The sequence below is a fragment of the Pleurodeles waltl genome, chromosome 3_1, assembly GCF_031143425.1.
Source record: "Pleurodeles waltl isolate 20211129_DDA chromosome 3_1, aPleWal1.hap1.20221129, whole genome shotgun sequence".
Taxonomy (NCBI): domain Eukaryota; kingdom Metazoa; phylum Chordata; class Amphibia; order Caudata; family Salamandridae; genus Pleurodeles; species Pleurodeles waltl.
In genome coordinates, this window is record NC_090440.1 from 271,158,893 (window position 1) to 271,184,810 (window position 25,918).

Sequence of the window (25,918 nt, forward strand, 5' to 3'; positions counted from 1 at the left end):
GTGACAACACTCACAAATGTAAGACACACATAGCCAGGTTGTGTAGTACAACAAATTATCCCTTTAATGTCAGGAATGTAATGAAGACATTTTTGTCAACTCAACTTCCCAAATAAAGCAAAATGTAATGTCTGACACATTACGTTAATGTGCCTGAGTCAAAACACAGATTAGGTAGCTCACAGCCTCCTGCGACTACGGCCACCATGGCCCAATCCTGGTTAGTCCCCTGATCCTTGCCGGGCACTGCTACTCCGCAGGATGCATGCATCTGAAGCAGATACACTGCTGATGCTGGAGATGTCCTCGCTATCCTGAGGGGTATCGCCAATGCCTCTTGCTGCCTGGGTGGTCTCTATTAGGTCCACTGCATGGCTGATGGCCTTAGTCCCCTTGCCACATCACCAGCAAAATGGGCAAGTTCTACCTGCAGCTTTACGGTGCGCCGTGACAGGCAGGTAGTTGTGGTTGCAGGGCACCCAATTGATTGACTGAGTCGGTCCAAACGGGCAGCAGTATTGCGCTCTCTGCGCCTTGCATGGGCCCTATCTGCCACCATTTCACAGTAAGGATGCCTCCAGTCCTAGAAAATGTTCACCAGTGACATCATCCTCACTGGCTGACTGTGTTGGACGTTGCTGTCTCCGCCCAAACCCAGCTGACCTATGTGGCCGACTCCCACTCATCAGTGGCCCCGGTGTCATGTTGCCTGCCTCAAGATCAAGATCTGAATCGTCGGTGGTGTCTCGTGCATGTTGGATGAGTGGTGTAGTCATGCACTCCCTTGCAGTTACACTGGCTGCCTCGTCTGCTGTGTTGGTGGCCCGTTCTTCTCCCTGCACAGTAGGGTTGTTGGTGGGTCCTTGTGGGAGACCTGTGGGACACAGGGGATACACTGTCAGTGCCTTACATATGTTTGGAGTCTCAGAATAAATGTTTCTCAAAAGTTGGACTACTGTACTACATTGCCCATAATGGATTGTTCTGTAGGTTGCAATATGTGAATGGAGCATATCTGGAGGATGCATGCTTTTGTGTACTGTGGTTGTGTGCATGGTGCATTGAGTGGTGTAAATAAGTGATTTCTAGTACTTACTTTTGGATGTTCCCGGAGCAGAACTGTCCAGGTCTCCAATTCCTATTACAGCCTCCGGCTCCAGAGTGGTCTCCACCATGGTCTCTATGGCTGTAGGGGGTGGTACTGTTGATGTTCCTCCAGTTCCATGCATCTCCCTCATCCGCTCTGCCACCCTTTTCTTGGTCCTGGACCGGAGGTCATACCTCCTTTTGCGGACCTCATCAATGGTGCGATGGCTGACTCCTATTGCATTTATCTTAGTAAGGATGTCCTTCCAGATTTTCTTCTTTTGGGTGTCAGGGACACTCATTGATGCCTTGCCAAACAAGACATCATGATGCAGGCAGCACTCCTCAGTTAAGACCTCCAGCTCCTTTTCAGAAAACTTCAGTTTTCTCTTCCTCCCAGCAGTTGGTGTCTCCTTGTCCTGAGCTGACATGGCTGTAGTTGCTTCTCTCAGCTGGCTGTGCCTCTGCTGTTTGTGCTGGGTAGGCTCCTCCCTGTTCCATGAAGGTACTTCCTGGTTCTGCTGTCATCACTCAGAACCAGGAAGTGTTTTTTCACCTATTTTTTTGCGACTCCGGACCACACCCTTGTGCAAATTGCGAGCTCGCAAATTGCGAGCTCGCAAATAGCGATTTAGCAAATTGTGAGTTCGCAAATAACGCTGTGACTCCGCACCAAATCGCAATTTGGTTTTGCGATGTTTGCCTGCATCCCATTTTCCGAGTCAGAAATAGCGTTTCGCAAGGAGTCGCTATTTCCGACTCACAATTCTTTTGCTTCCTACATCTGGCCCTTAGTTCCCAAACATTGTTCCTGTACTTCATGGTTGTAGTCTATCAGCCCTTTGCCCCACCTGAGTGTCACATGAGGGAAAGCTCAGGTGGGGCAATTTGATGTGTCATATCTACTAGGTGTGATCTATATCCTTTCTGTGGCTTGACACCATCTTATCAGTCTCAACCCTCCCTATGCATCCATTTGCAATGGGTGTTGCAGTGCTCAAGCCACAGCATCACACATTTCAATGTGCTGCTGTCCCAGTCTTACATGTTTCACTTACACCCATGCAGTACTGTTACCTTGCATCACTCCGGGGTTGGTATTGCCAGGACACTATGCTCTTGCTACCATTGATAGCTCCTCATGTTGATGTATGTGTATGTGTGCTGCATTGCAGAGCACAAATTGACCTAGCTGAGTTCAATTTCATCTTCTGTCTGTACAGGTAGGTGTGCCTTCCTACACACCTCTTATCTCCCCCTCAATGCAGCCATCCTTGCACCATGATCCATGAGATGCAGCATGGTAGCAGTGCAGCTAATTTGACAGAGGCACATGGGTGGACCCGGGGACGGCCATAATGGGTATAATATTTTAGCTGTGTACATCATTACGTATGTGACAGTGCCCGATGGTAAATGAGTTTATGGAGATGGCCAGTTAACTGGAGTTGACCTTAGGTCAGGGCCTCAAGCTAGTTTGATGGTGATTCTGCAGGAAGTGAGACTGGTCCCTCATTTCAAGTGAGGCAGTTCTATGACCACCTGACTGCCATTGTCTATATGACCACCCTCAACAGTGCAGGTGGTAGTAGCAACTGCTGTCAATGGGAAATGCCCCTTGAGCCAATGACCTACCACTGGCAGGTTTCCAGAATCTCACAGACTGGCAACGGCACCTGTCTTGTGACATCAGATCAATATTACATTCAACGCTACACTCCAGGTCTGTTCCTGCATTTCCAACCGCCTTTGCATGGTGGTGAAACCCCCATGCAAAGGTTGGTAGTGATGTGGTGTGCCCCTGGGTGCCCCTGAACAGCCCAGGCACCTGGCATAGGCAGTGCAGGAGGTCCCATGCCCTGCCCCTTTGCTCTTTCCACTGCCTGATTTGCAGAGCTAAGTGCAGCGTGTCCTGTCACACCCAATGCATCCCAAGACTGGCACTGACTATATTTGATCCATCAACAACGTTGTAATAAGTGCCCCACAGAGCTACCATGTGCAGACAGATTTCCACCCGCCATCCCAATGTGTGACTTATCATGCCAACCTCAAAGGGTACACTGCACTGGCAGTCTTACCAACACCAGACTTTGCCATGCACCATTCCACACCAGTCAATGTGGAATTATACACCATTATGTACACAGTCATACCCCATGTGTTGTGTGTGTGTGTTTATTGATCCATTCCTATGTGCCTCACATGGTTGTGTCAGAATAGTTGTGGGCTCAGCCTGTAACTGTTGTGACCTACAGTTTGCTATCTGTGGTACATATTTTTTGTAGTGGCACACTTCTGTTCAGCATCAAGATGTGTGGACCGGTTTAGTTGGTCTGGGTGGTGGCATGTTTCTAGTGATACAGGACCACCCTGCTATTCCCCTAGCGCCTGCTCAGATTATTGTCTCCTGCACCCAGGGGGTATCCTCACTGCTTGATAGAGTGGTGGCTGCCTTATGTGGATGTGTTGGCAAAGTGTGGGGTGGTGGTGTTACGACACATGTCTGGGACAGTTGCAATGAATTGTGTACTGTGAGATGCAGCACACGTGTTTGGGCAAGAAGGCAAAGCAGTTGGAATGTGTTACTGCAACAGACACGACCATGACCCCAGGTATGGCATTGACTGACTACCTAGTCTCTGAAGTCTTGGTCATGTTGGTAGGGTTAATTTGACTATATGCACGGGATGTTGTGATGACCCAACCAGAGGCACAGTCATTATACATGCCATCCATCCCATGTGCTGCCTTTGTACATGTAGGTATTTAGGCATGGTGTTTGACGTGTCAATGTTGTGTATGTGTTATGGTGCATGGCACTAACAAGGCGTAGGTACGTGTGTAGCTTACCTCAGCATGGTGCAACTTGGTAAATGTGCAGTGTGTCCCTCGGCACTCCTATGACATACATGGTGTGAGTCCTATGTGCCTCCCCCTTCTAGCACTTGACAATTTGACATGAATTTCCCCCTTGCAACTTACCCTGCATTTCTGGTGTTTCCTGGTAGTCTGCACTGTCCTGTCCTGCAGTTAGAGTGACCAGTTCCTCTGGGATGACCACTGCAACCATCTCCTCCATCTCACCCAAGTCCTCTTGTGGTACTGGACTCCCACCTCCAGTTAGCAGTGCTGCCTTCCTGTTCCTTGCCATTTTTTCCTTTGTCCTTAGCTTACAATCATGCCTGCATTTCTTGCACTCTGTTATGGTTCTCCTGACCTCTGCCACACTGTTAATCTTGTCTACTATCTGCTGCCAAATTGCCTCTGTCCTGCCAATTGGCAATTTTGAGGTGACTAAGAGTTGATGCCACCTCTCTCACCAGTATTTCAGCTCCACCACACTGAAACAACACTTTTTCTTTTTCTTCTCCCTCCCCTGGGTCTTGTCTGAGTCATCCTGGCTTGTTCCTGGTTGATTGGGGTCCCCCTGGGGTCTCTCCTGGCTCTCCGGTTCCATTTTGCCTCTCCTTTGCACTGTTTTCTCTGTTAGTGTCTGTATTTGACTGTAATGCGGGTAAAAATGGTGCATTTCCATTTTGCCTCATGTGTCTGTGTTGTAAAACGGGTTAAAGTCATGTTTCCAGTTTTAGCTTCATTCTGCCTTACGACAAGGCGCAATGGTTAATGTCAAAAAATTTGACTCTAACCTACTTTTAGTGCCACCCAGCGCCATAGTATAAATAAGACGCCCGGGTGGCGTTAAAAAATGGTGCTAGTCGGTGCAAAGTTTTTGACGCAAAACTGGATTTGCGCAGTTTTGCATCAAAAAGCATGAAATCCGGGCCTTGGATTCTTGTGATTCACTGGTTTCTTCTATTATTTGATTAATTTCTTCCAGGCTTTTTTCCATTGTATACGACTTGTAGCACTTATTGTTACAACAATAAACTATTTGATCTGCTTCACCCATCAGTTTCAATCTTTTGTGAACTACGTCTTGCTGTGTATCTGCAGCATCTCAAAGTCTCTTCAGTCCAGCCACAGTTGATGTTAGCTTTTCTTTTGGATTAGATTGACATATGACACATTTTTCTTTGGTGGAGGAGTCCGCAGATTTTAGAGAAAGATCCTCTGCTACCACCTGCGTCGCTCATGTTTAGGAATTTAAATCAACAGAAAACCTGAAAAAAACCAATATTGAAATAAAGTACCAATATGATGGCTAAAACACATCATTATAGAGCAGCCACTTTGAAAAATGATGGAAGGGTTGCTCTGAGGATTTATTTTCAGTCTCCACAAGACTACTTGACCCCACAAAACGGATGTTTTGACACCAAAGTGTAGTATATAGGTCTCATGGTTCCTGAAAAAATAAATCATCACTGCAACACATCCGCCAGTTTTAAAAATGCCGTCCAGAAACATTTCACCCGGATTAGCCCTGTCTACCCAAGCTAAATACTCCTCTAATGATAAAAAGCACAAATCAAAAATGAAAATCTCCGGACAACAATTTTTTACAGAGGTATATCAAGTGGCCGGGACTATCTAGGTTGTTTCCTTAGCTTACCTTGAAAAATACATTTCTTTTCTCTCTTCATCATTGTTATTTAGCATCCTATAGTATTTACTTTTTTAATGGACATACACAAACCTCTAATGTAAACCCTTGTGCAAAATTCTACATTTTGGGCACAGTCCTTAAAGTTTCTTAAAGCATTGTTTAATTGTGTATGTGAAAAAGAGAAATCAATCCATGTGGTTAAAAGCAAAAATTATAATTAATTAAAAAAATATTAAATGAAACTATAAGAGAAAGATTATTCTTAACTGGAATTAGTTTTTAAATGCATACAATTATTTACATAAAAACTATATACATAATGTTTTTTCTACTTCTTCTTGCCTCCAATGAACCTCTGTGCTCAGCTGAAGTTCCTCATCATAAAGGGGGTTGTCTCACTCTTCCAGATGTTGTAGCACAGCCTCACAGAATTATGGAGAGGGGGGTATTCTTCTGAATGGTTTGTGGGTAGGAGTGAATGTGTGTGTGAGGAAGGTATAAGGACTAATTGGGTGGGTGAAGTGGTAGTTTTGGGGGGTACTGGGCACTGTGGGGGTGAGGGGGTGGGTGTGTGTGTGTATGTGTGGTGTGGCCCTCACTTCAGGGGTGGTTGTGGTGCCTGGAGGAGTGTTAGGTGTGCTTCTGGTTTTGGTGGGTGTTTGAGTGAGGGTGACGTTTTGGGTGGGCTTGTGGTAAAGGGTGTTTTTTAGATGTGTGATTAGGTGATGGTGTGTGTTTGGGTGGTTGCTTTGGTGCCATTGTAGGTTTGGGTGGTAGTTTGGGCAAGGTTGTGGTTTTGAGTGCATGCTTGGGTGTTGGTAAGGTTGTGGATTTGGGTGGGTGTTTGGGTGTGGGTGAATAATTTTTTGGGTGTGTGCTTGGGTGAAGGTGTGGGATTGGGTGGTTGGGTGAGTGAATGGCTTTGTGTGTGTGCTTGGGTGAGGGTGTTATTTTAGGTGGGTGCTGGGGTGTGAGTATATGTGGTGCTGGTGGCGGTTTTGGTGGTAGTGCTTTGTGGTGGGTACTAGGGTAGAGATGAGTGTGTGTGTAGTGCTGGTGTCTGTGGTGGTGATGGCACTTTGGGGGTCATTCCGGCGCCGCCCGCCGGGCGGAAACCGCCCAAACACCGCCCCGCGGTCAGATGACCGCAGGGGCATTCCGACTTTCCCGCTGGGCCGGCGGGCGATCTGCAAAAGATCGCCCGCCGGCCCAGCGGGAAAGCCTCAGCAAAGAGGAAGCCGGCTCCGAATGGAGCCGGCGGATTTGCTGAGGTGCGACGGGTGCAGTGGCACCCGTCGCGATTTTCAGTGTCTGCCAAGCAGACACTGAAAATCTTACTGGGGCCCTGTTAGGGGGCCCCTGCACTGCTCATGCCAGTGGCAAGGGCAGTGCAGGGGCCCCCAGGGGCCCCACGACACCTGTTCCCGCCAGCCTGGAACAGGCTGGCAGGAAGGGGGTCGGAATCCCCATGGCGGCGCTGCTTACAGCGCCGCCATGGAGGATTCCTTTGGCCAGGGGAAAACCGGCGGGAAACCGCCGGTTTCCCTTTTCTGACCGCGGCTTTACCGCCGCGGTCAGAATTGGCCAGAAAGCACCGCCAGCCTGTTGGCGGTGCTTCCGTGGTCGTTGGCCCTGGCGGTCATAGACCGCCAGGGTCAGAATGACCCCCTTTGTGTTGAGTGCTGGGGTGTTGGTGAGTCTGTGTGTGTGGTGTATGTGTCTGTGGTCATGATTTTAGTGGTGGTGCTTTGGGTTGTGTAGGGGTTTAGTATTATGCTTGTGTGTGTGTTGACGTTTGCAGGTGGGTGATGGTGTGCTCACAGTTCTATTTTGGTGTGTATGTGGATTTTGTATAGGTGTGGGTTGAACGTGCAGAGTTTCACTCTGTGGAATTCCATGGAGTAACATAGAAACTCTGCAAGATTCCACAGAGTTTCACTAACAAGTAGAAAATATGCATGCCGCACTGCAATTTAGCACCACTACCATGTGGTGTGAAAGAGCACACAGCCATACAAATTGATTTTGCTGCTGCTTGAGTAGAAAATTTATTTGAGCAACAGGAAATCTACTCCAGGAGCAACCCTCTGACTGCTTGTGACCGCCTGCATTAGAAAATTCCTCCAGGGATGCCAAATCTTACTCACCAGCTCACATTTCTGGAATCTTGCGGGAAACAATTCTGCCATGTGATGACAGATGGAATTTGGCCAGAACAAGAGTAACATGGAGTCACCAAACCATTCCAAATCAGTTGGAAGCTTGGAAGATGGGTGGTGTACGACGAGTGGTCCAGAAGGAACGGGCAGATGGTGGTTGGGTCAGAGGCAGTGCTGTTGGAGGGGGCTTTAAATGCAGCCTATGCCTCACTGTATGGCAAATATAGCAAAGAGTATGTCAGCCAGATATGCAACTTGCTGTGTGATTTGCTGGTGAATTCCCTGGTGGCACACAGCAGTGCAGTCTGCTGTACAGAGAGACTTTTCAACACATCCAGAGCATCCTGAAAGAGGACAGGGGCAGGAGCTAAGGTGACTGTGGGTAAGGAGACCCCAGCCTTTGTGGGGGCTGGGTGTTGTCCTATACCAGGGGTAGCAGGAGGGAGGATGCTGATGGATCTGGTGGTGGTGGACAAGGTGGTAAGTCATGCAGATGGTATTGGGTACACCACCATTTGGGGTAGTCTGATGTGAAGCCCCCAGAGTCAGTTAAACTAATGGCCTTCTGTCCAACCTTGTTGCCCTCCATGTTGCTGGTTCCTTTCAGGTTGGTTCTGTCAACTTATGACTCCAAGCAGTTGTCTTGCTCCCCAACTTCTTGGCAAACATCCCTTTTGCTTGCTTGGGAGGATGGTTCAAAAACTAAAAATATACACTATTTGAGTGTTGCTCTATAGTTTAGTGATATTTTTCTGTACATTTCTAATTTGTTAACAGTTGTTGATGATGGGTTACTCTGGCACCAAAGTGGTGGTCACTTTGGCACTCATAATGCTAAAGCATTTTGTGCTATGCCTCTAGTTTTTTGGAAAATGTAATATCTTCCATGAAAGAATAAAGGGCTCCTACTATGCCCCAATGTTCAATAAAACCCTGTTTTGAAAAATGAAATCCACTGTCTGGCAATAGCGCTTGGTAAAGCCCCTTAAACCTAGGGATAAATAGTGATATGTAGTGGGAGGATGCTTTTGTCATGTTAATGTGAGAATTTGTTTAACAAAATACACATTATCAACAGTGTAGACAATAATAAATGCATAAATGCTCAGGGTTGGTTGCATATGACATATAGACATTTACTTCATAATATGTTCACTAAAGACAGTTATATAATGCTCACATCATAGCCTTATGTTCCAATTTAGGCACAGCGTTTTCCAGAACAAAATATACACCACAGCTTTTCATGTGGGTGTACAAAAAGAAGAGCTGCTAGTGATAAACAATAAATACCCAGCCAACATGTGTTTCATCCTATAGTAGCAGACAAGCCTAGGGCCACAAATGAGAAATAAATAAATAGGACAAACGACCTAATAGCCATAAAATAAAACAGAATATAAGAAATGAAAAATGAAACTTTGCAATCTTCTTAATAAACAGGTCCTTAAATTCATCTTGAACACACGGTATGAAGCATTACATACTTACTGTGGGCAACCTGTGATTGTGATACACACTTGATCAAGGTGAAATTCACACAGGAGAAACATTGAGCAAACAAATTAGGGCTGAAAGGGTAAGTGTGATTGGTCTAAGCAGAAGCCTAGGTAATCACACAATAGACGATTAAGGCATATGAAACTGTTATCTTCTGGAGGGGAGATTTGAGTCCCTACCAGGAGTACACCAACTTAATATGATCCATCCAGGTCAATCAATCAATCATCCCATTTGTATAGCGCAGCACTATCACACCTAAGGGTATCTGGGTACTGAGGGTGCTGTTTCTCTCTCTATGAGCCATGTCTTGAGTCACCTTCTGAAATCCATCAAGGAGGGAGCTGTCCAGAGGTGGAGGGGCAGATTGTTCTAGAACTTTGTTTGCGATGTAGGAGAAGGAGTGATCCCTGCTGTGGGTGCTAAGGATGTGTGGGGGGGGTGCGAGGTTGAGTGTGGAGGAGTGCAGTTGTCTTGTGGGAATTTGGAAGCTTAGTCAGTGGTTGATGTAGGACGGCCCTTGGTTGTGTAGAGCCTTGTACACAAGTGTGAGGATCTTGAACTGGCATCCCTTTTGGATCAGGAGTCAGTAGAGGTCTGATGATGGAGCATTTGGGGAGGTTCAGGATGAGTCTGGCTGAGGTGTTCTGTAAAGTCTGGAGTCTTTCGAGTAGGTGGGTGGAAATTCCAGCATAGAGAGCGTTGCTGTAGTTGAGGCAGCTGGTGACCACTGCATGTGTGAAGGAGGTGACTGAGTTTACTTGTTAATTCATGGACAGTTGGCTGGGAGGATGATGCTGAGGCTTTGTGTATCGTCTGATGGAGTGGGTGTTGGACAGAGTTCTGCTGGCCACCAGCTATGGTCCCATATATGGGTGTTCCTCCTGACGATCAAGAGTTCCAGTTTGTCGCGGTGTATAGTTTGAGGCAGCTAACTTTCATCTATGTTGCTACAGTGGACATGGTATTGCGGAAGTTGGTTTTGTAGTTGTGGGCATCCTCAGTGAGCGAGAGGCTCAGTTGGGTGTCGCCTGCGTGGGAGACTGTTGAGTTTGGGGGATCTGACAATGTCTGTGAGTGGGGTCATGTAGATGTTGAAAAGGGTGAGGCTGAGGGAAGATCCTTGGGGTACACCACAGGTGATGGTCTTGGGTGTGGAGGTTAAAAGAGAAAGCCGGATGCTCTGAGTGATGCCAGAGAGGAGGGAAGCGATTCTCTTGAGGATGTTTTGTTGAACACTTGTGCTGTGGAGTCTGTTGAGGAGAGGGAGGCGGGAGACTGTGTTGAATGCGCGAAGAGGTCTGGGAGGATTAGAGCTGCTGTTTCTCCTCCTTCATTTGAGGTGTTCGACAAGCTGTTTGTGGGTGGGTTTCTCAAGTACTATGGCAAGATATGGGAACAGGGAGATCAGTCATTAATTTTTGAGGTTGCTGGGATCGGCAGAGGGTTTCTTGCGGAGGGGTATAACTTTTAAATGCTTCCATCTGTCTGGGAAGATTGCGTGGAGATGGAGGTGTTGAGGGTGTTGGTTAGTTCTGTACTGATAGTGTTGGCTCCGAGGTTAAAGAGGCATGGGGGCAGGGGTCGGTGGGTGCCCTTGAGTGGATGGATGACATGATGACTGGAGTGGTCTGTGTGGTGATTGGGGACCAGGTGGTAATCGTGTGATTGTTGTTTTCTGTTTGAGGAACGTTGTCTGGGCTGAAAGTGGTGGGTTGGGGTTCGAAGTTGTTGTAGATGGTGTTGATCCTGCTGTGGAAGTAGTCTGAGAGGGTATCACAGAGCTCCTGGGATGGATGGATGGTTTTCTCTGTGGCTGTTTGGGTTGGAGAATTCCTTCATGACTTTGAAGAGTTTTCTTTTGTGTGGTTGGCTGCAGTGTTGATGCAGGTGGTGATTGCTGCTCTCTTGGCTGCCTTGATGTGGCGGTGGTTGAGGGTTGCTTTATGAGCTGCTCTGTCGGAGGGGTCCTTGGTCATGTGCCATTGTTTCTCGAGTTGGTGGCAGTTGCATTTGGATTTCCGTAGCTCTAAAACATACCATCTCATTTGCTTGGAAGTGTTGTTAGTTCTTGTTGGTTTCAGCGGGGCAACTGTCTGCGCATCTGGTGATCCAGGTGGTGAAGTTCTGGACGGCATGATGAGGTCTGCAGTAGGCTCAGGTTGCGAGATGCCCAGGGCCTGTGTCCATGGAGTCTCGGTTACCTTGTCCCATCTACGGTGGAGGGTGCTGTGATGCTTGGAGATGGTGTGCTGAGCATCGGAGATTGTAAAGTGGACGATTTTGTGGTCGGTCCAGATGAGTTCAGTGACGTGATCGCTGATTCTATCACTGGAAGAATTTGATTCTATTGCTGGAAGCAAAGATGGTATCAAGTGTGTGACCAGCTTTGTTCGTGGGTTTGGTGATCAGTTGTATGAGGCCGATGTTGTTGAGGTTCTCCAGTAGAGAGGTGGTGTTGGTGTTGTTAGTGTCGTTAGTGTCATCGAGGTGCAAATTGAGGTTGCCGATGAGGACATAGTGAAGGGAGTTGACAGCGAGGGTGGTGATGGGGTTGGCGATGGTGCTGCAGAAAGCGGATGTGGTCCTAGGGGTCTGTACACGAGGATGTCTCACATTGTGGTGTTGGCATCGGTCTGGAGTTGTATGTTGAGGTGTTCCATGAGGGGCGTTGGGTCATCCTCGGTGATGGTGCATTGGATGGTTTCCTTGAATATTATGGCATTGCCCCCTCTGTGTTTGTTGATGTGGTCTCTGTGTATCATTTTGTAGCCGTTGGGGGGATCGTGGCAATGTCAGGGTTTGAGGAGGGGTTTAGCCACGTTTCGGTGATGAAGGCGACTTTCGGGTTGTAGGTGGTGATGGTGTCCCAGATTTCCATGGCATGTTTGCATAGGGAGGGGTGTTAAGTAGGATGCAGTGGAGAGGTTCTGGGTTATTCGTAGTTCTCTGCATGTGTTCTGTGCGGGTGTTAGTGTGGGCAGGTGGGCTGAAGCTGCAGGAGAAATGGCGGTGCCAGCTGAAGGCTCAAAAAAATGATCCAGGACAAGCCGCAAAAGGTTAAAAATGATCATTTACTCCTTAGTTCAGTTAGGTTTATTCAAACTAGATACTTGAGAAAGTGTAACAGAAAAAGTAAGCCCTTTACCCTGTCACAGAGCTTCTAAGGTTATAGTAGTTATGCTGGACCTGGAGGATGAATTTTGTGAGTATACACAGAAAAAGAATTACCTACCTCAAAACATGACCCCAACCGAAAGAAAAGAACCCATTAATCTTTGTTAATAGACAGATATAATTATGAAAGTGGCTAACAAAATGGTAATATTGTAGTCTTACACCCAGAAGACTACATCATAGAAGCATATCAGCAATTATGGGACCCAGATTGTTATGGGAAGATCAAGAATAATGATAATATCTGACAACATCCAGATCAAACTAACACAAACACTAGACTTTTGGCATCAGGAAGTACTGTTTACACTGGAAGAAAAACTGTTTTTTTTATAGAACACATCCCACCATGGCCATGCTACTGAAAATACACAAGAAGGGATTCCCACCAAAAGGATGACCAATTGTGTCTAATTCCATCTGCTCATGTCTTGCTGTATTTATCACTTCCAGCCATACATGGAACTTTTACCATCTTACTTCAGAGATACAACAGATATATTGCAGAAATTACAGATCCTGGGTTGGTAAGAGGACTACCTCTTGGTCACAATTGATGTGGTTAACTGAGACACATCTATTCAACACAAAGGTGGAATAGAAGCAGTCAGAAGAGCATTATCAAGGAGGCTGGCTTACTTCTTGGAAAACAACCAAATTATCCCCGATTTGATGGAATTCTTTCCTGCCAAACAACATCTTCTCTTTTAATCAGAAATTCTACATTAAAAAACAGATCATAATGATGGGAGCAAAATCTGCTCCCTCACGTACATGTATTTTTATGGGCAAAATTTAAAAATATTGGCTCTGGGATGAACAATGGGACCCCCTCCAGGTGCATGTGGTTCTTTGGGGTTGCCACATGAATGATATTCTCATGACTTGGCAGCGACTTGACCCATGATGGAATTCTATGGCACTGAAATTAATTCTAATAACATGAATATTAAAATCATGTCAAATGTTTTCAACATAGAGGTTGACTTCCTAGATCTCACAATACATATTGAAGGTGGTAAAATACAGACCAAAATGCACAGACAAGAGACAGCAGCTAATTCCATCCTTTGAGCATACAGTTGTCACCCACAGAGCATCATTAAGAATATCCCTAAGGTAAAGAGCCTGAAAAAAACGCAGCAGTATTAAATGTTTCAGCAATACCAATTAAGAAATAAAGGATTGTCTTCAAGTCAGGAGGTCCAGCCCTGGTTGATGGATAAGACAGATCAAACAATAAGCAGGATTGACCGGGCCACTCTACTGAAAACAACCAAGACAAATAGGAAGGAATCAATTAGCTTTATTAGCAAGTGCTCCAAATCATGAAGGTTCCTAGAACACATTGGCATCTACTAAAAAGCCATTGATGTAGTCTAAATAGTAGTAGAGTCCCCAGCGCCATAAAAGCCATCAACATTTGACAGCTTATGTCCTGTGTTAATGAAAGCACTAATGGTTTAAACGTAGAAGCTTCACTGACATGCAATTTAAATGTGCATTAATTTATATTGCGGAGTTTGACTTAGGTGGTATTTGACTAAAAACACGTTAGAAGGATTAAACTGATGTTATAATGCAATTTAGACTCTAGACTAACATAATATATTGAAATTATATTGACTTTCTAATGATTAATGGCTTAAAAATGCATGCAAAAATGAGAAAGATTTACTTCTCCGTCAAATCTCATGAAATGCATTAACAAATCTTTTTCGTTTAAAATAAAATGTGTTGACAATATTAATGAAGCATATGCTGAAATTATATGTTTACATTTTACATGTGTTTTGATGGAAACTTATTAATTAACTGCATTGTAATTCTTTTGTGTTAGAATAAGTGAGGCCTATTGAAGTTTGCATATTGTGACTGTTAAGGAAATGCTTATTCATTTTTTAACATGATTTTGTTTTCAGAATACGTTCCCATGAGAAGGCTAGATTTTGGTTATAGGCCCTATTGTTTAGACATATAGAGAATGTATTGTAGTGTCCTTGAGAGCAGGACATTGTGGAACATGGACTTACATTGTATACAATTGTTTCAAACTTGAGTGGAGTCACATGGATGGAAGATGTTCCCACAACAGATTTAGGAAAGGACGTGTATGTTTCAACTTGGAGTTGTGTGATCGATTATTATTAGATGATGTTCCCTCAATATGACATGGACTGATACCTTTGGTGAATCAGAATGCTTTATGGATTACAATATATCAGTGATCAGTTGGACTTTGGTCAGATGCGGTTGAGATTCCAGACTGATCCAGAATACTGAAGATACATTGTTGACCTCCTTTTTGTTTCATGAATGCTGTGCCCTTGGAGAGGTATTTTCCTCTACGACCTTGCCCCTTTGAGATGCCCCTTTAGATTTAGAAATCCTTTTGCCTAACCACTTTCCAAAGACTTTTGGTCAAGCTTCTGACATGTTGATACTTTCCCTTTTTATTTATCTTTTGCCTACCTTAGTTAGTAGCTTGCTGTCCGAGATTATCTTTTTCCAAATTATTGTTGCCCTTTTTGTGATTTTTGATTTTTGTCCGCATGTCATTCGCCCCACATATGTGTTTCCCTGATTTGGTTAGCTGTAGGGTTTCTCTGTGCCCAGCCTAAATTATGACTCTTCTAAATTGAATTAACGGATGATTGCTAACCCTTAGCAATGCTTACTTTCTGTATCTCAGATGTTTATTTTAATGATATGTATTGTTCTTCTTAAATGCTTAGTTCTGTTAATGATAGTTTGACTGAATTTATTTTGATGCCTTAGTGATTATGTATCTTTATAATTTGGTTTTGTGATTAGTCTAGATGACTTTGAGCTTGTGTTTGTAATAAATCCCTTAATTTTATTCCTGACTGGAGGTTTCCTTCCATGGCCACATTGGTCATGGTGTTTACCTTAATTGAGTTTGAGTGTATACTGAGTTAGTGGTTTTACTGCACCACTTACTGGGTCCAAAGATCCATCCACCTCAAAGATTAGTGATTCCTGCGAAGGATGAAAATGCTCCAGCACCATCCTGCCCTCACAGAAGGCATCCCTAATCACACACAAATGGGCTTTAAGAGGGCATGCAATCTTAAATACACCTTATGCCCTTCACATTTTCATCTAGCACCTAATGAGCAGACTTTGGCCAAGGAATCGATACATGGCTTTTTCTCATACAGGGACTGTTCAATTCGTAAATTAGTCATTAACAAAACAAAAGTTATTACATTTAACAGTGCCTATTGTCCCTCAATAAAACAACTACTTAATTACAACAGTACCTTCATAATTTATGCAGTCAGATGCCCCTTCAAATATTTTACATAGGCAGCACTAAATGCCCAAATACAGGAACACTATTGCAATATTCATAAGTCTGACACCAAACAGCCTCTTTATTTTTATTTTTATTTTATTTAGTTGAATATCAGCTATTTATTTTGCCTTCACTTCTGATGCCCAAAGCATAAATGGATGAAATAGCAATGTATGACTGTCTGGATGGATCAAAGTGTAAGTAAGATGATTAGTGAATGCCTGGGTGGCCGAAGGGCAGTGTTCTGAATTCTAGTAGAAAAGTTCTTCAGAAAACATGAACACAACAGGAGTTTTAAATTCTTGGGAACTGAGCATATCCCTCCCCATCCAAGGATTGGGGACCGAATACTCCAGCTGAGACAGAAGGAAATTCAATAGAACCGACGAACTGAATCAGTTAAGATTGGCTTAAACCAAGAATTCAGAAAAGCATTACTGGTTCCGTTAGACCATGAACAATATATATGTAGTAACAGATGCTCTTTGACTTTAACATATCCAATATACCATGTTGAGATCTCTTGTTATATTGCATATTTTCTCTCCATACAATACCTTTAAATGTATTGGGTCCCTGGAGCTTAAATGAATAATTATATATCAGGGCCTCAATGAAAAACAGGAATCCATAGTCCTTGTACCAAGGCATTAGGTAATAGTTTTCCCAAAATTCCACAGTGAGCTGTTTGATCTCAGAAATATGGATTTAGTGATTTTGGGGTCTTTGGCACTCATTATGACATTGGCCCGCTTACCGCCATGCCGACTGCCGCCAACATAACGCGACCGCGGCGGCATACCGCTACCCATATTTTGACCCACACATAGCAATCTGTCACTATACAGCCACACACACACACGTCTGCCAGACCAAAGGTCAGTGACAAACTGGCAGTAGCAAAACCCACAGGTTACGCCAACAGAACTACACCCAGAGCATCATGACCCACGAATCACTGCGGCGAGCATTCAACTGCGTTAAACCATTGGCAGTACATACCGCCGTACACAAAAAAAATACACAACCTAACAAAACAACACTACATTGGTCAATTTGAATGACACACACCTGACACACATACAGCACACCACACCCACACACCCACAACACTATATAACACACACACACATTACCCACATCCCTGTATGACTAACAAAAATTGACACTAGAGAGAGATACAGCAAGAGCACCCACACAACCAGAGTCACAGAACACCATCACCCATACACCATCCACACACCTCAGAGCACACACCCCAACACATCATCCCACACACCCTCACACACACCACTCACACTACACCCACGGCACCACAAAGAAACCCAGGTTCTCTGAGGAGGAGCTAAGGGTCATGGTGGAGGAAATTATCTGGGTAGAGCCACAACTATTCGGATTGCAGGTGCAGCAGACATCCATTGCTAGGAAGATTGAGCTATGGCAGAGAATCATGGACAGGGTCAACGTCGTGGGACAGCACCCAAGAACAAGGGATGACATCAGGAAGAGGTGGAACGACCTGCGGGGGAAGGTGCGTTCCATTGCAGCAAGACACCAGATAGCAGTACAGAAAACTGGTGGTGGACCCCCATCTCCTCCCCCACAACTAACAACATGGGAGGAGCAAGTCTTGGCAATCATGCATCCTGAGGGTCTGGCAGGAGTAGCAGGAGGACTGGACTCTGGTAAGTCAAATCTCTATTACTATCATCCCCCCTACCTGCATGCCATCACATACCCCCACCCCTACACTCACCCCCATCACCCAACCACCTCACATACACTCCACCATCACACCCCACCCATCCCAATATCAAGCCCTGCATGCACCACCAATGCATGGACATCACTCACAGCCCTGCATTGACACCCATCACTAAAGCATGCACATTAGAGCGAATCACTTAGCCCACAAAATAACTACTCACACAAGGCTAAGCTGACAGGGCAATCACAACCATACAGGGCAACACACCTATGCACAAGATGGCACACGCAGAAACAATAACACTGCATTTACATCCCCACAGGTCCCACACCCAACGTCACCGGCGAGGAGGTGCCAGCAACATCCAGTGCCCCCACAGAAGAGGCCCACAGTGATGACAGCAGCTCTGCTCACCTGTATTTGGATGAACTACCTGGCCCATCAGGGACCTCTGGACAGTCGGTTACCCAGACACAGTCCCATACCACCACAGAGCCCCCCCCCTCAGGAAACACCACCACAGCACCCACCCAGCGGGCCCATACCTCTGTCCCCAGGACACGTCAATCAGCAGTGTGTCTACCACCACAGGGACTCCAGGCAACCCCACAAACACAGGAAGATCAGGGTCCTGGGGTCAGTGGCCGTGGGCACACGGGTTAGGGGACAGAGGCACAGGACAACAGGGAAGCTGGGAGGACTGCTGTGCGACAGGGGGAGGAGAGGCCCAGGGAAACAACTCTCCAGGAGGCACTCACTAACATCCTGGGAGCATACCACCATTCCCAGGAGACGATGGGCCAGATACTGGACAAGTTGCAGGAGACCCAGCGGCTGCAGGAGGGACAATACCTGGGGATCAGGGAGGACCTGAGGGACATCCACACCACCCTGGTCACAATTGCAGGGGTGCTGGCAGACATGGCCGACACCACGAGGGAGACAGTGGCACACCAACGGATCCCTGACACCAGCCACACCGATGAACAGCCCTCCTCCTCCACTGATGCTAGTGGACAGGAGGCCCCGTCACAGGGACAGCAGGCCACCAGCACCCCACCCCCTGCAGAAGGAGAACCACCAAGCAAACGGTCCCTGCGATTCGGGCAGAAGCCAGAGAACATTAGCAAGACTCATGATTGTCACCCTTGTGTCCCACTCTGTCACCCTGTCCACCTTGAACTGCCATTGCTCCACTTCCTATGCCCCCCTGGACAATGCACCTGTGATACAAAGAGACTGGACTCTATCCTGGACTCTCCTCCACCCCACTCAGCCTATAGCAATACCTCATCCACTTATTATCACATGAATAAACATCCTTGTAAAAAATACAAGTATTTTCTGACAAGTGATTGAACTATGTATTTGTTTCACAATCTGTAGACATTGCAATTCAACTGTACAGTCATGTATACTTAGGTATGACCTGTAGTTTGCTGCAGTCAATACACCAGGAGCCAGAGTGGGGCACAGATATCTTGTGAATAGACATGTCAAAGGGTACAGTAAGTGGCCATAGTAGTGGGAACGTCAGCCTGCCAGTGAACACTTACAACACAAAACTGCAAAGGTAGGTGAAGTTACAGTGTCTTACCTCTGTGTCACTGGAAGTACTGTCAAATGATTTCTGTTCTGTTGTCCACATCCTCATCCTGTGCCTCATCTTTGTTACTGTCCACAGGCTCCACTGCTGCCACCCGCCCATCTCCAGCCTCATTCTCCTGCAGAAAAGGCACCTGGTGTCTCAAGGCAAGGTTATGCAACATACAGCATGCCACAATGATCTGGCACACCTTCTTGGGTGACTAGCACAGGAAACCACCTGTTAGATGTAGGCACCGAAACATGGCCTTCAGGAGGCCATGTTTCTATAATTCTTCTTGTTCACCCATGTGACTCATTGTAATGTTCCTCTGCCCTGGCATTCCTCACTGGGGTCAGTAGCCAGGAGAGGTTGGGGTAACCAGAGTCACCTGCAAATATCGAGGGATACCAGATAGCCAGGCACTAACCCTTAGAGACAACCCCACACCCATATACCAACATCCACTAGATGGGGACCATGGGCTCACCTATTAGCTACACCCGGTGCCTCTGGAGTTGAGCCATCACATATGGGATGCTGCTATTCCTCAGGATAAAGGCATCATACACAGACCCATGATACTTTGCATTCACATGGGAGATGTACTGGTCCACCAGGCACACTATCTGTCCATTCATAGAGTGAAAGCTCTCTCAATTTCTGAAAACCTGTTCATTTCTCCTGGGGAGGGGGACAAAGGCAATATGTGTACCATCTATTGCCCCAATTATGTTGGGGATATGTCCCATTGCATAGAAATCAGCTTTCACTGTGGCCAAATCCTCCACCTGGGGGAAAACGATGTAGCTGCGCATGTGTTTCATCAGGGCAGACAACACTCTGGTCAGCACTATTGAGAACATTGGCTGTTACATTCCTGCTGCCAAGCCCGCTGTCACTTTGAAGGAGCCAATTGCTAAGAAATTGAGCACAGATAGGACATGCACAAGAGGGGGGATCCCAGTGGGGTGACGGATAGCTGAGATCAGGTCTTGCTCCAATTGGGCACACAGCTCTTGGATTGTGGCCCTATCAAGTCTGTAGGTGAGGATAATGTGCCTGACCTCCATTGTTGCCAAGTCCACCAGGAGCCTGGACACGGGGGATGCCTCCATCTCCTATTCATCCGCTGCAGTTGTAATCTAGGTGGCAAAACGATGAGCATCAGGTCAGTTTTCAACAGTTCCTAAATGTACAGTGCATTGCATGTGACAGAAACAGTATGTTGATGCTTAGTCCCACAATGTGCCTATGTGTGTTGTGACGCAGTTAGGTGCCATGGCCTGCCCCCCCCGAAATGGCGGCTGCCTGTCCTCTGTGGGTGGACAGGTGGAAATGAGATAATGTCACTGACGTTGTGCGCCGTTGTGGGAGGCAGTCGAGTACAGCCGTGCAACTCCTCATTGGTTGACATTGGGCCCTACAGTAGCCAATGGTGGTGTACACCGGCGGTGATGGTACGCACCGCCGCGGACGTGACCCCCATTTTCTATCTGTTCACTCACTTGCTATCTGACCTTCAACAGGAGAGAACCTACGCTGCAAGTGCTGCTGTGACCTGTGTCTGGAACCGACCATGGCTCATGTCACTGGGGAAAGGGCCCCTGCCTTCACCGCTGCGGAGTTGGAGAGGCTAGTGGATGGGGTCCTACCCCAGTACCGAATGCTGTATGGGCCTCCAGACCAACAGGTCAGTACACTGTGAGCACGATGCATGGGGCATAAATGCATGGAGTGCTGTATGTGAGGGCCTCGTTAGGGGGGGATGGTTGAGGGGTCCTGGGTAGCGTGCTGAATATATGGTGTGCAATGTCTGTGCGTAAGGGGATGGGATGGCTATTGTGGGACATGAGTGTAACAGGCCGGACAGTATGACTGATACCTTTTTCTATGTTTATTTCTCTGCAGGTCAGCGCCCATCAGAAAAAGGGTACATGGTGTGCCATCGCCAAGGACGTGTTGACCCTAGGGGTCTACGGCAGTTGGAACACCCACTGTTGCAAACGGCGGGAGGACCTGAGACGCTGGGCAAGGAAGATGGCGGAGGCGCAGCTGGGGATGGCCTCCCAACGATGAAGGGGTGTCTGTCGAACCCTGACCCCCCTGATGTTCCGCATACTGGAGGTGGCCTATCCGGAGCTGGATGGGCACTTGAGGGCATCACAGCAGCCACAAGGGGGTGAGTACATTTCCCAATATACTACTTGCGCATGGTTGGGTGGTCTCTGGGTGGGGGATGTGTGCCTGTTGGTGCCCCTAGGCCAGGCCGGACATTACAGGGGAGGTTCCTTGTTGGGCAGGGGCTGATGAACTCCACCTCCAAACAAGCTAGTGGGCATCCACTACTGGGCAGGGCTCTCTGGGTCTCAGGTATGATGCAACTGGCGTTAGGTATTACTGTCCATGGCCTGGTGACTAGCATTGTGACTGGTAGTGCATTGCCTAGTGCGTAGGGCTGTCCCCTGTGTGTTGTGTACGCCAACGGTGGTGTTGTTGCTGCCTTTGACCAAGTGTATCCTCTATCTCTTCCCCCCCTTTTTGTTTTGTCACCCTGTCCTTCTGTGCATTAGCATCATCTGTCGGAGGAGCAGAGGCACCGGTGACGGAGAGAACTGCATCCCACAGAGCCCATGTGGCTGAATTCACCGACGGTGAGGGCACCAGTGGGACGGAGGGCGAGGGGAGCACCACAGCGGAGACAGGAGGGGACAGTTCTGAAAGTTATACCTCCTCCGATGGAAGCTCCCTAGTGGTGGCGGACAGCTCTGTGGCCACCCCAACTACAGGTACAGCCACCACCCCGTACCAGCACTGCCCTCCCAGCAGCCCCTCAGCGAGTTTCCCGTGCCCGCTCACCCAGGAGGGTGTGCATCTCCTTCGCCCCAGGCACCTCAGGCCCTGCCCCAGTTAGCCGTGCTGCCCTGAGTGAGGAGGCTATTGACCTCTTGTGATCCATCTCTGTTGGGCAGTTAATCATACTGAATGCCATCCAGGGCCTGGCAGGGCATTTGCAACATACAAATGCATTCCTGGAGGGCATTCACTCTGACGTGGTGGCCCAATAGAGATCATTCCAGGCTCTGGCCTCCTCCCTGATGGCATCCATTGTTCCTATCTCTAGCCACCCCCTCCAACTTCTTCTGCCCAGTCCCATGTCCCTGAACCCCAACCTATCCCAAGCACAGATTCGGTCCAGCATGCACCCAAGACAACACACAGGAGTGTCTCGGGCAAACACAAGCACCACACATCATCCCACAGGCACTCACACAAACACCACCCAGATGCTGACATAACAACATCCACTGCCTCCACTGTGTCCCCCTCCTCCTCCTCATCCAGCTCCCTCCCAGTAGCATCTCCACTCACACCTGCATGCACCACATCCACACCCACTGCCTCCATCACCATCACACCTATCACTACACGCCCCACGGGCAGGGGCCTCCCCCCACCACTGCTAGCACCGCCAGCAGCCCCAGTGGGCAGTCGTCCGAGGCTGCAGGGGGCGGGCAGGAGCCTCCCCCTACCACTGGCATCCCTGCCACCAGCCCCGCCACTGCCACCACTGAGCAGCCGTCACCACCAGCGGGCAGTGTGTTGTCCTTCCTTCATGGACTGTAGTGCGTCTTGGCACCTGCAAATCCTGTGGGTGTGACACTCAGGTGAGAGACTATGACCTTGCACTCCCAAAGATCTGCATCACAGGGCACAAGGCCCCCTCCAGAACCATTGGAAGAAGGCATCCACTCACCGCATCCTTGCCAGGATGAAGCACACTGGGCAGAACGCCCCCTCCAGAACCAGTGGGCAAACCACCCACTAGAGAGACTGTGGCTTTGCACTCCCCAGGACCAAGCAGTGGGCAACTACCCACTAGAGAGACTGTGGCTTTGCACTTCCCAGGACCATGCAGTGGGCAAACCACCCACTAGAGAGACTGTGGCCTTGCACTCCCCAGGACTAAGCAGTGGGCATGTTGCCCTCTCCAGGACAAGTGGTGTTGTACCATCTTCCGACTGAGGTGCCCCCCATTCCCCATCCCCCTGAGGTGCCTGTGTATTTTCGACCTGATGCCCCAGGAGTGTTCTTTCCGTGTTGATGCAGAAGTAAGATGGGACCTTGGCCTATGTGATGAGGCCATGTGGCCCACGGACATTATGGACTGGGCAGTGTCCCTCCGTTTGTTTATCTGTAAATACTGTTTTAAATTTAGAGGACTTTTTTCTGGATTTGTATCTTATTACACTCATTTTAATCACTTCCTTTTGTCCTTGCATTATTCCTGAGGGGTACGGGGTGTATATGTAATGTTAGTGCATCTGGTTGTGTGTATGGTGTTGGGAGTGGGGGCGTTGCGTGTGTGTGTCACTCTCTTTTTCCTCCCTTGTGTGCTAGGCGGCAGTACTCACCGTGGTCATCATCGCCGGCATTGGTATTCCTGGTGTAGGAGGAGGTAAACCAGTATGGGGAAGATCAGCAGTTCGGGCTCCATGGCGTCGTGGTTGTTCCCTGATTCTCCAGAGGTGAGCCCTTCCACTTCTGTGTTCTGTTTCCACCGTGCTTTTGTTGCAGTTGGTACTGCCTCAGAAAAGGTGGCAGATAGGCCTCTTGTAATACAGTTGGCGGAACCTTGTCTTCCGTCTGCCTGTTGGCGGTTACCGCCACGGTGCTTGTTACTACCGCCGTGGCAGTCAGTGTGTTAAAGTGGCTGTCTCTGTTGGCGGTTTCCGCTGTGGTCATAATTCCATTTTTTTTACTGCCGGCTTGTTGACGGTATTACCGCCGCTTTATCACCGACCGCCAGCGTTGTAATGAGGGCCTTTGTCTATAGTTTTAGATCCCCCTTTTCCTTTCAACAAGCAACAGCCAATGGTAATTGGGTTTCTCATAAAAATTTGTATGTACCACAACTCCTATGTGATGCATAAATTCTTTTTTGTCTTGAATCAACATAGAAAGATGTTGAACAGTGGTCAAGACTAAAGAAATGTGTAACATACTCTTCATGCAGACCATTGGCAATCATCTTGCTAGAATGAATAAAGTAACGTTCTGTTCTATGCCACTACCTCATCAAAACATTGTGAACTGTATTGCAGGAATAATTAATGTGCCTTATTTACGCTCTTGCTCCTAATAAGTACAAATGGAATGTGTGTAATATATGGTTTGAATAAAACTTTGGCCCTGATTTCATCAGCATGGATTTTAGAATATTAAGGTCTTTATTTCATCAACATAGTTGCCTGAATTGCATGAAAAATGAGTGAACACTGCCGACAGAATACAACCCCTAGTCCGATTGATAAACCACGTTCATGAGTGATGGAGGTGCTTCAGTCTAACATATAAATAGGGCCAGCATGAGGACAGATTGAAACCTCCATCACGGAGGGCGGACGGCCCGACTACCAAGATTAACATCAGGCCCAATGTTATAGTTAGGGGCATTGGAATTATGCGATTTTGCAGCCGCAGCATTTTCTACAACATGTGCCACATTATCCATCATTTGCTGCATAATCTGTATATTTTAACTCAAAAAAGTGTTTCACTGAAACAGATCAAAAGTAACTAGCAATTTGGCAACATGTACTGTGGCTCAGGGCAAGGCCCATTGCAAAGGTCATCTTCTCACCTTTCTTTTGATATTGATATAGTAGGGAGGTACAACTGGAGAAGATTCACGTAGATCGGCAGCAAATGCTCTTTCAGGATGTGCCTCCCTCCTGCCGCAGGAACACAGTATCAAAATATCATGCACAGAAAGTATTGCGTGGGGCAAAAAGAGAAATGTCCAAGCACAAATCAGCAAACATGTTTCACAACAAAATTTGCTTCAGCAGGGGTTATTTAACAATTCCAGTAGCCCAGTAACACACTAAAAAAACAAAATGAAAAAATGCATCACCAATCAAACATATACAAAATCTATTTAAATAACGGAGAGTCCTAAAAAGAGACAACAACAGTTTTCACTTCCTCAGCAATATATAAATTCACTCCAAATCATCCATCTAAAATTTTGACTGTGCAACATACACATACATTGCGCAAGAGAGCTGATCAGTTCAACAAGACTGCTGAAAAGACTAAACACATTGGTGCTAAACTGGTACTAATAAGTTGAAACCTGTGTCAAGGCAGTGCTAACAAGTGTAAAAATAATGACATAAGGACATAATACGATCACAAAGTGTGCTGCATCATGCCTCATCATTTCCATTTTCTTGCTCCATAATTTATTTAACTCTAATGCATAATTTTGTTCTCCCTGTCTCATAATTCCAGTGGCCCTGGTTATTGTAAACAATATTTGAATGTTGGATACTGTAAAGAAAATCCTTATTCGCAGTACTTTTGACCACAATATTTTTTATAACCGTAGTATTTTGGTAATTATATTATCGCCAGATGTAATTTTTGTAAGCCATGTTTGATGCAAAAAGCTTTCATAAAAGGTCAGAATATCCTGTTGGATTTCATTCTTGCCAATGTTCCATTGGAACATCTAAGATCTAGATCCTGGGTCCTGAAACAATTTGATGAACGGTCTTTCAGAATTTTCAGACCTCAACTGTGGAACCCCATCCTTTTCTGCATCTACATCATGGTTCCACTTCGGATAATTATGTTTTTCTTAAATCCTTGCAGAATCATTTCCTGCTGATCTCTATATTTTCTGGCTAGACAGCAGCTATCATTTTTTCAGAGCCATAATGTCAAATGTGACTGGGTGCTCTATAAATAAATAAGTAAATAATATGAAGGACTGGGGCATTGGTCTGTTAAATTGTTATTTACATTTTGCTTCTACCCATAACAGCATAGGGTAATGGCTCAGCCTACTCTCACCTGATGCCCAGTG